The sequence below is a fragment of the Ornithorhynchus anatinus genome, chromosome 1 (assembly GCF_004115215.2).
Source record: "Ornithorhynchus anatinus isolate Pmale09 chromosome 1, mOrnAna1.pri.v4, whole genome shotgun sequence".
NCBI classification, from domain to species: Eukaryota; Metazoa; Chordata; class Mammalia; order Monotremata; family Ornithorhynchidae; genus Ornithorhynchus; species Ornithorhynchus anatinus.
The window spans coordinates 107,163,013-107,177,703 of NC_041728.1; the positions used below are offsets into that span (position 1 = coordinate 107,163,013).

Sequence of the window (14,691 nt, forward strand, 5' to 3'; positions counted from 1 at the left end):
TCTTGTCTCCCAGGGATTGATTAAACAAACCATTCAGGTCAGACAAGGGGAGAATCGGGAAGAGAATGATGAGTTTCGTCCTTCGGCTCCTCATTCCGTTCATTAAGACAATTCTCCTCTAGCCGGGTTCAGAGTCGCTGGGAAAAATGAGAAAACGATTTCGTTCTTGTTTCTCCTCCGAGCTCTGCTCTGGATCACTTAACTCCACGTTTCATCCGAAAGGGAAAGTGTATTCCCTGACTACTGGAAGCCAGAGAGAGCAGAACTTTTACTCCCTCTCCAGCAAATTGCAGGTATTTGGCTAATCAAGGGAGGCTGTTCCTTTGGCTCTGAGGAACGATAATAATAACAATAATAGTATTTGTTAAATGCTTCCTATGTGTCAAGCGCTGTTCTAAGCACTGGGGCAGAAACAAGTCAATCAGGAAGGACGCAGTCCCTGATCCACATGGGGCTGAAAACTTAAGTAGGAGGAAGAACAGGTATTTCACCCCCATTTTACAGTTGAGGAAACTGAGATGCAGAGAAGTGAAGTGACTTGCCCAGAGTCACATAGCAGACAAGTGGTGGGGCTAAGATTAGAACCCAGATCCTCTAACTCCCAGGTCTGGGATCTTTCCATTCGGCCATGCTGCTTGCTAATGTGAATGAGAATGAGGGCAAGGAAAACAAGAACAACTCTGTCGCTTGTATAAACAACAGTCACAGGAAGCATCACTAAGGTGTTCATGCGACAAGCCCCGTGGCTGGCACCTCTGTAACCTGGTAACACTTGCCCTTAAAAACTTTACAAGAATCAATGTGGTCTCTGGCTTCATTTATCAGTCGTATTTATTGAGCACTTACTGTGTGCAGAACACTGTACTAAGCGCTTGGGAGAGTACAATAGCCAGGACTCTGATGATGTAATGAGCCCGATTAGACTGTAAGCCCGTCCGATTAGACTGTAAGCCCGTCAAACGGCAGGGACTGCCTCTATCTGTTGCCGACTTGTTCATCCCAAGCGCTTAGTACAGTGCTCTGCACATAGTAAGCGCTCAATAAATACTATTGAATGAATGAATGAATGAATGAGAAATCCTCATCTGTCAGGTTGCCCCTAACCCTCACCTTGTTCCAGTGGTTCTTACTTACTTAAAGGTATTTATTATTATTATTGTGGTATTTGTTAAGTGCTTACTATGTGCCAAGCATTGTTCTAAATGCTGGGGTAGATACAAGGTAATCAGGTTGTCCCGTGTGGGGCTCACAGTCTTCATCCTCATTTTACAGATGAGGTAAATGAGGCAGAGAGAAGTGAATCGCCCAAGGTCACTAAACAGACAAGTGGCGGAGCCAGGATCAGAACCCACATCCTCTGAGTCCCAAGCCCGTGCTCTTGCCACTAGGCCATGCTGCTTCTCTAAGCATTTGTTAAGTATTTACTACGTGTCAGGCGTTGTAATAAGTGCTGGGGTCAATTCAAGCTAATCGGGTTGGACCCAGTCCGTCCCTCACACAGCATTCACAATCTTAATCCCTATTTTACAGATGAGGTAACTGAACCCCAGAGAGGTTCAGTGCCTTGCCCAGAGTCACGCAGCAGACAAGTGACGGTGCCGGGATTAGAACCCAGGTTCTACAGACATCCAGGCCCCTGCTCTATCCACTAGGCCGTTCTATTTCTCCTGCTCTCCTAGTGGTCCTTGGCTCACTAGACTGTAGGCTCATTGTGGGAAGGGAATGTATCTGCTGTACAAAGTAAGCGCTCAAGAAATGCGATTGATCAAATTGGGCTCTCTTCCCATTCACCAGGCCTGCAGCTCTTCTCTCCCTTACTGTTCCGATGGCTCCATATTCTGGGGTCCTGGATCATCCTCCCTCCCCGGCTCCCTCCCCGATTCTTTCTACCCCTTTTCCTCCACCTCTGGCTCTGCTCCTCCTCCAGCTTCTGGCCCTCCTGTGGTCCAATAAGTCACGGTATTTACTGAGCACTTACTGTGTGCAGAGTAAGCCCTGGGGAGCGTATGACATGGCCGAATTAGTAGACGAAGCTTTTACTTCCTCTCCAGAAAATTACAGGTATTTGGCTAATCAAGGGAGGCTGCACCTTTGGCTCTGAGGAATGATAGTAATAACAATAATAGCATTTGTTAAACGCTTACTACGTGTAAGGGCTCAGTGGAAAGAGCACGGGCTCAGGAGTCAGAGGTCATGGGTTCTAATCCCTGCTCTGCCACCTGTCAGCTGTGTCACTTTGGGCAAGTCACTTCACTCCTCAGTGCCTCAGTTACCTCATCTGTAAAATGGGGATTAAGACTGTGAGCCTCACGTGGGACAACCTGATTACCCTGCGTCTACCCCAGCACTTAGAATAGTGCTCGGGACATAGTAAGCACTTAACAAATACCAAAATACCAACATTAATTACAGTTCAGGCCTTCTAGTCAGTCATTGCCGGGGAACAAACTCTGAGCCAATGAGAGCCCTCAGTAGTGACCCAGATGTAGACAGCTTCAGCTTTATATCAACCAGTGGTATTTACTGAGCACTTACTATGTGCAGAGCACTGTTCTAAGCACTTGGGAGAGTACAAGAGAAAGTAGCAGACAAGTTCCCTGGCCATACTGAGTCTACGATCTAGAGGTTGAGTTTAGAAGGGGAGACTATGACATTATCATCATGAAGACACACTCCACTCTCATGTATTTGGGAAAGGTGTGGATAGAGATGTGTCAGAGAGGAGGAGAGGAGGAAAACTCGGCATAACCTACTGTGTAATTTCTTTAGAGGGCGGGGTTCAGAACGAGAGGTATATTCGTAGACTTTGCTTCAATTTTACACTACCCTGATATTGTTTTATGACTTTATTATACAGGGAATAGAAAGCAAGTTACCATAAATAACTCTCATTTAGATACATATTTACAAACCTCAATATGTTTAGGTCCATCAGTTTTATTTCCCCCCATCTCCTACCTCTTCCAAGGGAAATGGCTGGGGCGTCTAATTGAGGATATTTGAGTTAACCTTTTAAGTGTAAGCTCATTGTGGGCAGGGAACACATGTACCAACTCTTTTGTACTGTACTCTACCAAGCGCTTAGTATACTGTTTTGCACACAGTGAGTGCTCAATAAATACTATTGATTGGTTGATTGATTGCTGGCAGTCGACAGACTGGCAACAAACTCTTTTTTGGTTTTTTTGAATTTTTTTCATGATTTTTGTTAAGCGCTTACTATGTGCCAAGCACTGTTCTAAGCACTGGAGTAGATACAAGTTAATACACGTGGGTCACAGTCTTAGTCCCCATTTTACAGAGGAGGTAACAGGCACAGAGAAGTGAAGTGACTTCCTCAAGGTCACACAGCAGACAAGTGACAAAGCCAGAATTAGCACCCATATTCATTCATTCAATAGTATTTATTGAGCACTTACTATGTGCAGAGCACTGTATCCTTGTGACTACTAGGCCCGTTCTTTATCCACTAGGCCACGCTGTTTCTCATGTCACTTTATTCCTTCCTGGGAGCCCACCCTCCCTTCTGTTCAATTTGGCTTTGTCTCTTAAGCTTCAGGATCCATTTGTTTAGATTGTCTCATCTGCCTTTTGTTTCTCAAATCAAGCACCTCTCCCTTAAATCTAGAAGAAATCCTCGCTGGATCATGAATAAGGCTTTCCCTGGCTCACTGCCTGCCTGCTAATCAAATGCTTGGGCTGCTTTATCACTTCTGCCGTGGATCCCTCCTTAGGACGGAAACAGTGACTTCATCCTCACTGGCTCCCTCACTGTTACTGAAACAAAGCACCTGCCGACTACTGTGGGGAGATAATTCCTGTCCCTTTTCAGGCCCCGGCAATATGCTTCAGAGATCGGGCTCCTTTGAACCAACCTGTTAATAATAATAATTATTATTATTATAATTACGGTTTAGTTAAGTGCTTACTATGTACCAAGCACTGTACTAAATGCTGGGGTGGATATGAGCAAATTCATTTGGACACAGTCCCTTTCCCACATGGGGCTCACAGTCTCAATCCCCCATTTTACAGATAAGGTAACTGAGGCCCAGAGAAGTGAAGTGACTTGCCCAAGGTCACACAGCTACCAAGTGGCAGAGGTGGGATTAGAATCCATGACCTTCTAACTCCCAGTCCTGTGCCTTGTCCACTAGGCCATGCTGCTTCCTTTGACCAAAATCACAGACTCTGTCCCCTGGGATCTCAAACGTCTTCCTCAACCCAAACAGCATCATTTGGGAGGGAAAAAAAAAACCTAACAACAACAAAAAAACCTTCCTTTTTTCTTTTACCAGGAATCAAAAATAGTGTTGAAATAATTTGCCCCTGACTATGAGCTCTCCACATATAACCAGTGACGCAGGAAAGAGATTTACTTAGCTAAGACTAATACAGATCTTAGGGCACCCTGGAACCATAACAGATGGAGAAACGCGATTAAAGGTGACAGAGACTACACTCTAAGCATAGCCTTATTTGGGGGAGGGAGAGAGGGGAGTGGGCATTAATAGCCATTTAACTGTTATCGGAATCCTTATGCGGCCCACATTGCCGATAGGCCGGAATTGCCGTTATTATTGTGCTTGTTAAGCGCTTACTATGGGCCAAACACTGTTCTAAATGCTGGGGTAGATACAAGTTAATCAGATTGGACAAAGTCCCTGCCCCATTTGTGTTTCACAGTCTAAGTAGGAGGAAGTAGCATTTAATCCCCATTTTGCAGATGAGATAACTGAGTCGCGGAGAAGTTCATCGTCTTGCCCAAGGTCACACAGCAGACAAGTGGCAGAACCAGGATTAGAATCCAGATCCTCTGACCTCCAGGCCCATGTTCTTTCCACTAGGCCGTGTTGCTGTGGTATTGGTAATGATGTGACCGGGTCAGTCAGTCCATCATTTTTATTGAGCAATTACGGTGTCCAGAGCACTGTACTAAGCACTTGGGAGAGTACAATACCACAATAAACAGACACATTCCCTGCCCACCATGAGCTTGCAGTCTAGAGGGGGAGACAGACGATAACATGAATAAATTACAGATATGTGCATAAATGCTGTGGAGCTGAGGTGGGGGGATGAATAAAGGGAGCAACTCAGGGTGATATAGAAGGGAGTGGGAGAAGAGAAAAGGAGGGTTTAGTCAGGGAAGGCCTCTTGGAGGAGATGTGCCTTCAATAAGGCTTTGAAGGGGGAAGAGTAATTGCCATCGGATATGAGGAGGGAGGACGTTCCAGGCCAGAGGCAGGACACGGACCAAGTGTTGCACATGAGACAGAATGGCCAGGATGTTTGGGGGCTTAATCCTTCCTGACTCCTTAAAGGCTGTGGGCCAGAAATAGTGTGGCCAAGTAGATAGAGCTTGGGCCTGGGAGTCAGAAGGACCTCGGTTCTAATCCCCATTCTGCCACTGGTCTGCCGTTGTCACTTTGGACAAGTCGCTTCAGTTCCCCACGCCCCAGTTGTCTCACCTGTAAAATGGGGATGAAGTCTGTGAGTCCTATGTGGGACAGGGGTTCTGCCCAGTGATAAGAACAGTGTTTGTCACATAATAAGCACTTAACAAGTACGATTATTATTATTATTATTATTATTCAATCCTATTTTCAGCCAGAAGGGCCGAGGGAAACTGGATGTTTGAGGCAGGAACAGCAGCAAGGAGGAGGAGAGGAGGTGGAGAAGCTGCTCTGCTGTTGCTTCAGGCACCAAACCTGTCCTGGCAGGAAAGTTTCCAGCTGTGCCAGACACTGCGGGGAGAGTCCTGGTTAGCACCATCTTAGGCACCTCCTCCAAGAGGCCTTCCCTGACTGAAGCCCTCCTTTCCTCTTCTCCCACTCCCTTCTGCGTCGCCCTGACTTACTCCTGTTATTCATCCCCCTGCCCAGCCCCACAGCACTTAGGTACATTTCTGTCATTTATTTATTTATATTAAAGTCTGCCTCCCCCTCTAGACTGTAAACTTGCAGTAGGGAGGGAGTGTGTCTGTTTATTGTTATATTGTACTCTCCCAGGTGCTTAATACAGTGCTCCACACACAGGAAGTGCTCAATAAATATATCTGATTGGCCCACTGAATGACTGGTTGCAGGCACTTGTAGTCCTGTCCGGGGTGAATGGTGGAACAACTTATCCAACTTCCATATTGGCCCTTTCTTTTCTTTCTTCCTTTTCAGCTTGCTCAACTCGCTCTTCCTCGATGTCCCTACCTCCTTACTTGATCCCTCCCTCTTTCCTACTTCAGCTCATCCGCTGGAGGTCTCAAAGGATCCTAGCTGCCACGTAGCTTTGTTTCCCCTAGCAAATGTCGGTTGGTGATGCTCTCCCTGCTTCGTTCATTCAGATTTATTGAGCGCTGATTCTGTGTAGTCTAAGCGCTTGGGAGAGCACAATATAACAATAAACAGACACATTCCCTGCCCACAACAAGCTTTCAGTCTAGAGCAGTGGCCGAAGTCCACAGGGTTATTGCAAGAAGACACTGGCGCTGTGTCTCCACCGAGGATAATAATAATAATGATGGCATTTGTTAAGCACTTTACTATGTGCGAAGCACTGTTAAAGCGCTGTGGGGGCGATTCCAGGTGATCAGGTTGTCCCACGTGGGGCTCGCAGTCTTAATCCCCATTTTACAGATGAGGTAACTGAGGCACAGAGAAGTCAAGTGACTTGCCCAAAGTCACACTGCTGACAAGTGGCAGAGCCGGGATTAGGATGGAGGCCCCTAATTGAGAAGCAGTGTGGCCTAATGGATAGAGCACCTGCTTGGGAGTCAGAAGGGACTGGGTTCCAATCTTAGCCCCGCCACTTGTCTGCTGGGTGAACTTGGACTAGTCCCTTCACTTCTCTGGGCCTCAGCTACCTCATCTGTAGAATGAGGATTAAGACTGTGAGCCCCTCGTGGGACAGGGACTGTGTCCAACCTTGTGTTTACCGCAGTGCTTAGTACAGTGCCTGGCAGATAGTAAGTGCTTAACAAAAACCATCAAAAACCATGAAAAAAATAAAGAAGGAATCAGTCCCATAGAAATTGTCACATTTCTCTCTGCTCTGCCTTTCAATCAATCCGTTGTATTTATTGAGCACTTACTATTTGCAGAGCACTGTACTAAGTGTTTTGTAGAATACAATATAACAAGAGTTGGTGGACACGTTCCCTGCCCACAATGAGCTTATAGTGTAGGGAAATTTTCCAAACTCTTCCCCTTCTCTGCCTGCATTTCTACATCTCATAAACTGGAAAAGGAAGACCAATAGGAGCCAGGGTAATGGGAAAACAGAAGAAGTCTGTCCCATTTTTTAAAAATGGTATTTGTAAGCACCTACTCTGTGCCAGGCACTGTAGTAAGCGCTGGGGTAGATACAGGCTTATCAGGTTGGACACAGTCCATACAATAATAACAATAAATAATGATGGTATTTATTAAGTGCTTACTATGTGTCAAGTACTGTCTAAGGGCTGGGGTAGATACAAGCTACAGGCTAGAGACAGTTCCTGTCCCTCATGGGACTCACATTCTTAATCCCCATTTTACAGATGAGATAACTGAAGCCCAGAGAAGCGAAGTGACTTGCCTCAGGTCATGCAACAGACAGGTGGCGGAGCTGGGATTAGAACCCAGGTCCTTCTGCCTCCCGTCCCCGTGATCTATCCACTAGGCCATGTCCATATCCTGCATGGGGCTCATAGCCTTAACCCCCATTTTACAGATGAAGTAAGTGAGGCCCAGAGCAATTAAGTGACTTACCCAGAGTCAGTTGGTCCCATTGGTAATCAGCAGAGGGATTCCCCGGAGCTGAGCCTTCCGAGAAGCCTAGACCCGAATGAAACTACTCGGCCCGCCCACCTCTTTTCTGCATGAGTTTCTTGTAGACTTGGACAGTGCTTCGGTGTCTGGGCTCCTCATACATTATGAGAAGCAGCAGGGTGTAGTGGATAGAGCACGGGCCTGAGAGTCACGAATTCTAATCTTGGCTCCACCACCTGTCTGCTGCGTGACCTTAGGCAAGTCACTTCACTTCTCTATACCTCAGTTACCTCATCTGTAAAATAGGGATTGAGCCTGTGAGCCTCATGTGGGACAGGGACTGGGTCCAACCCGATTTACTTGTATCCACCCCAGCACTTAGTACAGTGCCTGACTCATCGAAAGCGCTTAACAAATACCATCATTCATTCATTTATTGAGCACTTACTGTGTGCAAAGCACTGTACTAAGCACTTGGGAGGGAACGATATTACAGGAAAGACTCACATTCCCTGCCCACAATAAGCTCACCGTCTACAGGGGGAGACAGACATAAATAATATGTGTTGTGGGGATGGGAGGGAGGATGAATGAAGGGAGCAAGTCAGGGTGATGCAGAAGGGAGTGGGAAAAGAGGAGAGGAGGGCTTAGTCAGGGAAGGCTTCTTGGAGGAGATGGGCCTTCAGTAAGGCTTTGTAGTGGATTTGCTAGGTTCTCTCCCCACTCCCCTTACTTTTTCAAAAATCAAAGGATTGGACCTGAAATTCAGCAAGGCTCCCCAGACTTGAGATGTAATATCAATAATACTAACAATGGTGCTCTTTGTTAAGCACTGACTACAAGCTAAGCACTGTACTAAGCACTGGGGGAGATACAAAGTAATCAGTTGGACAAGACCCCAACCTTGTTATTTATCTGTGGTATTTCTTAAGTGATTTCTATTTGTCAGGCTCTCATTTCCTCTTCACCCACTCCTCTCTGCCTCATCTCAACAGTTGGATTTGCTCCCTTTATTGAACCGTCCCTCAGTTCCAGAGCACTTATTTGCATGTCTATAATTTATTTATATTAAGGTCTCCTTCCCCTTCCAGAATGGAAGCTCCCTGTGGGCAGGGAACGTGTCTACCACCTGTGTTGTACTGTTCTTCCCCAAGAGTTGGGTACAGTGCTCTGCACACGGTACGTTCTCAGTAAATATAATTGATTGAGCCATTGATTCTAAGTGCCGGCGATGATAGAAGACAATAAGGTCAAAGTGCCTGGCCCACACAAGGGTCGCATTGTAGGAAGGAGAACGGGTATTGAATCCCCATTTTCCAGATGGGGTAACTGAGACACAGAGAAGTGAAGTGACTCGCCCAAGTTCATACAGCAGGCGTGGGGAGGAGATACACAGCAGGCAAGGGGTGGAGATGGGATTAGAACCCCGGTCTTCTGACTCCCAAGTCCATGACCTTTCCACTAAGCCTTAAAGCTCAACTCCTCCAAGAGGCCTTCCCAGACTGAGTTCCCCTCTTTTTTCCCTCTGCTCCCTCTACCCCCCCTTCACCTCTCCGCAGCTAAACCCTCTTTTCCCCCCTTTCCCTCTCCTCCTCCCCCTCTCCCATCCCACCCCCTCAGCACCGTATTCGTCCGCTCGACTGTATATATCTTCAACACCCTATTTATTTTGTTTAGTGAGATGTACATCACCCTGATTCTATTTATTTGCCATTGTTTTTATGGGATGTTCTTCCCCTTGACTCTATTTATTGCCATTGTTCTTGTCTGCCTGTCTCCCCCGATTAGACTGTAAGCCCGTCAAAGGGCAGGAACTGTCTCTATCTGTTGCTGACCTGTACATTTTAAGCGCCTAGTACAGTGCTCTGCACATAGTAAGCGCTCAATAAATACTATTGAATGAACTAAGCCGTGTCATTCTCTTATCTAATAATAATAATAATGTTGGTATTTGTTAAGCGCTTACTATGTGCAGAGCACTGTTCTAATTGCTGGAGTAGACACAGGGGAATCAGGTTGTCCCACATGGGGCTCACAGTCTTTATCCCCATTTTACAGATGAGGGAACTGAAGCACAGAGAAGTGAGTGACTTGCCCACAGTCACACAGCTGACAAGTGGCAGAGCCAGGATTCGAACTCATGACCTCTGACTCCAAAGCCCGTGCTCTTTCCACTGAGCCACGCTGCTTCTCTAATCTAGCCTGGTAAACTCTGTGTACAAACTGTGGTCTGAAGAGAACCCTGAGCAGCTGGAGGCTGTGGTAGAGCCAGCACCGAGCCTTGACCCAGGGACCCAGCCCCTCACTCTGGAGGAATCAGACAACCAATCTTATTTATTGAGCGCTTACTGCGTGCAGAGCACTGTACTAAGCCCTTGGGAGAGTACAGTATAACAGAGATGGTAGACAAGTTCCCTGCCCACAACGAGCACTTAGCATACACAAGGTACACAATGAGTATAAATAAAGAAATTGCACAGTTGGTATAAATAAATACGTAAATGATGGCTACGTACGGAAGGTCTGCTGGGATGAAGGAGAAGTGAATGAAGGGGGCAAATCCAAGTGAAAGGGTGACACGGAAGGGAGTGGGAGGAGAGGAAATGAGGACTTAGTTGGGGAAGGCCTCTTGGTGGAGATGTGCTTTTCATAAAACTATGAAGGTGGGGAGAGAGGAAGAGGGAGAGATTGGAAAGACGACAAGCGATGAAAAGGAAAGGATGAACCTTGTCAGTCACCACCCAAGTCCTTTGACCAATTAACCTGTGGCCGTACCAAGGGGTATGATCTGGGCAAAGGCCATAGGCAGGCCCTGTCAGGAACAGAGGCAGATCTTTTCCCCAAGTAATTCCTTCAAATCGGTTTCATTTCTGCGACTATTAAGTGCCTACGGAATGGCCGCCCCCTGACCTGAGGAGCACGGGAGCCTGTGTGCTCTAGTGGAAAGAGCCTGCGGCTTGGAGTCAGTAGACCTGGTTCTGCCAATTAGCCTGCTGTGTGACCCTGGGCAAGTCACTTGCCTTCACTGTGCCTTAGTTTCCTCATCTGTTAAATGGGGATAAATATCTCCTCTCCCTCCCCTTGAGATTATAAATCTCATGTGGGATAGGGCATTAATTATCATAATAATGGTGGTTTTTGAGGAGTGCTAACTAGGTGTCAAACAGTGCATTAGGTCCTGGAGTAGATAAAAGATAATCAGGTCTCACATGGAGCTATCCCACTCTAAGAGGGAAAGAGAACGGGTATTGAATTGAAGGCGGCCACACTGTTTCTCAAAGTGTGTGATGGATCTCATTATCTTGTTTCCATCCCAGCGCTTGACCAGTGCCTGGCACAGAGTAACTGAGTGAGCAACATAGACTAGGGGGTAGAACCCAGGCCTGGGTGTCAGAAGGACCTGGGTTCTAATCCTGACTCCACCACTTGTCTGCTTGAGTGAGCTTGGGCAAGGGACTTAACTTCTTTGAGTCTCGGTTACCTCATTTATAAAACAGGGATGAAGACTGTGAACCCAGTGGAACAGGGACTGTGGACAACCTGATTATCTTATATCTACCCCACTGTTTAGCAAGGTGCCTCGCACAGAGTAAGCACTTAAATATCATTAAAAAAAATTAGTGTCATCGTTATTACTGCCCTAAAGAGCTAAGAGAAGAAAACAGGATTCCAGGGTTGAGTGGGTGGGTCATTTCACATTAGGAAAAGGGCATAATTGGCTCTAGACTGTAAGATCATTGTGGGCAGGAAATGTGTCTACCAACTCTCTTATATTGTAGTCTCTCAAGTAGTTAAGTGCTTAGTAAGTGCTCAATAAATACAGTTGATTGATTGTTTCCAGAATCCTCTAGGAACAATAAGGACTGAAGGCAGAGAGGCAGTTCCTAGAAAAGGGCCCCTAATCCCCCCAAACTAGTTGCCGGCACTCCTCTTAAATAGGTCCTGGGCAGAGGAGAGGCCCCGAACCCGAAGCCCTACAAGTTACCCCAGCGCTCTGCAAGTGGGAAGCGCTCAATAAATACGATTGACTGTCTGACTGACAAACTGCCTGACCACCATGAGAAATTTGCGAGATGAAGAGGAGAGACAAGGGCCCGGTTGTTGCTGTCATCCTGGGAAATGAAAGTTGGGAATGGCCCCCACTTTTTGAATCATGAGATTGCAGGTCTGGTTCCAGAAACACTTGGGGCAGGGAAGCCCCGACCCCACCCCTCTCCTGTCAGCCGTTGGTGTGAATTTGGACTCAGTTCTCTCTTGTTGGGGCAGGGCTTCTTTCTGCAGAAGACAGCGGAAGGATCCCCTCTAAATGGTAAGCTTGTTACGGACAGGAACGTGTCTGCTAATGCCGTTGTGTCGTACTCTCCTAAGCACTCAGTACAGTGCTCTATCTGCATTTAGTAAGTGTTCAAGCATAGCCTAGTGGCAAGAGCATGGACTTGGAAGTCAGAGCGTGTGGGTTCTTATCCCAGCTCTGCCGTTTGTCTGCTGTATGATCTTGGGCAATTCACTTCACTTCCCTGTGCCTCAGTGGCCTCATCTGTAAAATGGGGACCATTCATTCATTCAATCGTATTTACTGAGAGTTTACTATGTGCAGAGCACTGTATTAAGCGCTTGGAATGTACAATTGGGCAAAAGATAGAGACAATCCCTGCCCAGTGACGGGCTCACGGTCTAATCGGGGGAGACAGACAGCAGAGCAAAACAGAACAGAACAAAAGCAAGGCAACATTATCAAGATAAATAGAATCAAGGGACTAAGACTGTGAGCCCCACGTGGGTCAACCTGATTACCTTATATTATCCCAGCACTTAGAACAGGGCTTGGCACATAGTAAGCGCTTAACAAATACCATTATTATTGTTATTCTATAAATTCTAATCCCCACTCTGCCACTTGTCTGCTGTGTGACCTTGGGTAAGTCACTTCACTTCTCTGGGCCTCAGTTAACTCATCTGTAAAATGGGGATTAAGACTGTAAGCTCCACGTGGGACAACCTGATTACCTTGGCTCTACCCCAGCACTTAGAACAGTGCTCGGCACGTAGTAAACGCTTAACAAATACCATTATTATTAGTAGTATCAATAAATATCCCTGGTCGATTAATTGACTGAGGCAGAAAGGCAGGCAGGCTCGCTCAACGAGGGATGGAGGGAGAGAAGAGCAACTCCTGCCGAATGAGAAATGATCATTTCTCTACAGGACCCAGGCTTAGACAGGACTAACACGCAAGCAAAGAGGAAGTCACTACCTGATCGCGACTCTGACATTCCGTGCTTCCTTTACTAATAGAAAGGAGATTATGGTCCGGAACTAAACTCTGAAAATTGCTCCCTATTGCCTTAGGGGTGGAGCTGAAACTGGAATTTACCCTTGCACAGGAGACCCAGGAGTAGGAGAGAGTGAAGCATTTCTATTTGATTCTATTTATTGCTATTGCTTTGTCTGTCTCCCCCGACTAGACTGTAAGCCCGTCAATGGGCAGGGATCGTCTCTATCTGTTGTGGAATTGTACATTCCAAGCGCTTAGTACAGTGCTCTGCACAAAGTAAGCGCTCAATAAATCCTATTGAATGAATTTCTGCCCTTAGGAGGTTTTTTTTTTCCCTCCTAGACTACACTTTCAGGTCCTACCCGCCGGGGCCCACACCCTGAACTATCATTAATCGTTCACAGGCTGGAAGAGCAACTCCGACAATGATCATTTTCCTTCCAGACCGTCCAACCGAGACGGGCGCCTCAGGCCTCGGTGTCTCTTTGCCTTTATTGGGAGATGAGATGGGTGAAGTTGTGGGGGGCTTGCTTGCTCCCCACAACTTCACCCATCTCATCTCCCATTAAAGTTGTGGGGAGCCAGCAAACCCCAGACCTCGCTCCCTGCAGGTCTCACGGAGACTCCACTTTCCTGTCAGGGAAACTATACGGGTTTTCTGCGGCCGGAGAGAGAGCAGGGGTGAGCTGCGGCCGGAGAAGCCGCCTTCTTCTCTGGGTCTGCCTGTGCCCCGTGGCCGAACAGGGCGGCGGAGGTCAACAGGGAGAGGCAGAGAAGGGAAAATAGTGCACTTTGGATCACGCTGTCTCGGGAATGACACTTACGGAAAAATAGTCACTTCCTTATGCAGCATCCCAAACCTCCATTCCAGGCTGAAAGGCACCAGAAATAGAAGCAACCGTTAAGGCTTCATTCCACCTCCATCGATCACCTGTACCGAAGGCTGACCGCAAATGACCGGTCAGGGAACGAAGGGGGGAAGTCCAAAGGTCGCACTGCCCCGCGCTAACCCGAAGTTCCTTTCGAAGAGAAAGCACTCCAGAGCCGTAGCCTCGGGGAGAAGTCAACAGAAATCTAACACCACTGTCCTCTAAAATTCAATCCTCCCTTAAGAAGGGTTACCGCATATGTGGATAGAAGTGCAGCCACACAAACACCCCCACGCACTCTGACCACCGGAGTGAGAACGGACGCCACCTGAAAACTCGGTGGCCCCCACAAGAAATCCCGTGTACCTGTCGTGGAGACCACCTCGTCCGGGGAAGAAGTCTCGTTCAGCCCCGGCTGAGGAGGAGGAGGAAGGAAGGGTGGGAGTTTTGCATTCAGTTGAAGCTCTTTCCTCCAACTCCACAGTGGCTCCTACCTGCTCTAGATTCTGCTCCGTCTCCCGTTTCCTTGGCTGCAGCTGCTGCTCTCCACCGCTCAGGAGGATAAGCTTCTTCCGACTGGCAACCACCACCTTCCTTGGCAACTGAGCATGCCCAGCTCACTCTTTATTGAGGCGGTCAGACTCCTCCTATCCCAGCCACTTCTAACTGACAGGAGGGGTGAGGGCCAAGGTCCAGAAGCAGGTGCAAGCCCCTCTACAGGGCAGGATCAGGGAGGGATGGACCCCGAGGACGACATCACTGTATCCGGAAAGCACTCACTCTGTGTCCCACACGCTTCCGA

The 14,691-nt window shown here is 47.4% G+C and overlaps 1 protein-coding gene across 3 annotated transcripts in view; it reads right to left on the reverse strand.

Moving 5' to 3' along the window:
- The window catches only part of PLS1 (plastin 1), a 102,313-nt gene extending 87,827 nt beyond the window's left edge, over positions 1-14,486 (reverse strand). The window contains exon 1 of one of the 3 annotated variants that reach the window (XM_029073494.2): positions 14,384-14,486. The gene's annotated coding sequence lies outside the window, so the exon portion shown is untranslated. Of the gene's footprint in view, positions 1-13,844; positions 13,892-14,255; positions 14,352-14,383 lie in introns of those variants that run through there. The other 2 variants (XM_029073505.2, XM_029073520.2) reach the window with 2 other exon arrangements.
- Between the last annotated feature and the right edge of the window lie 205 nt (positions 14,487-14,691).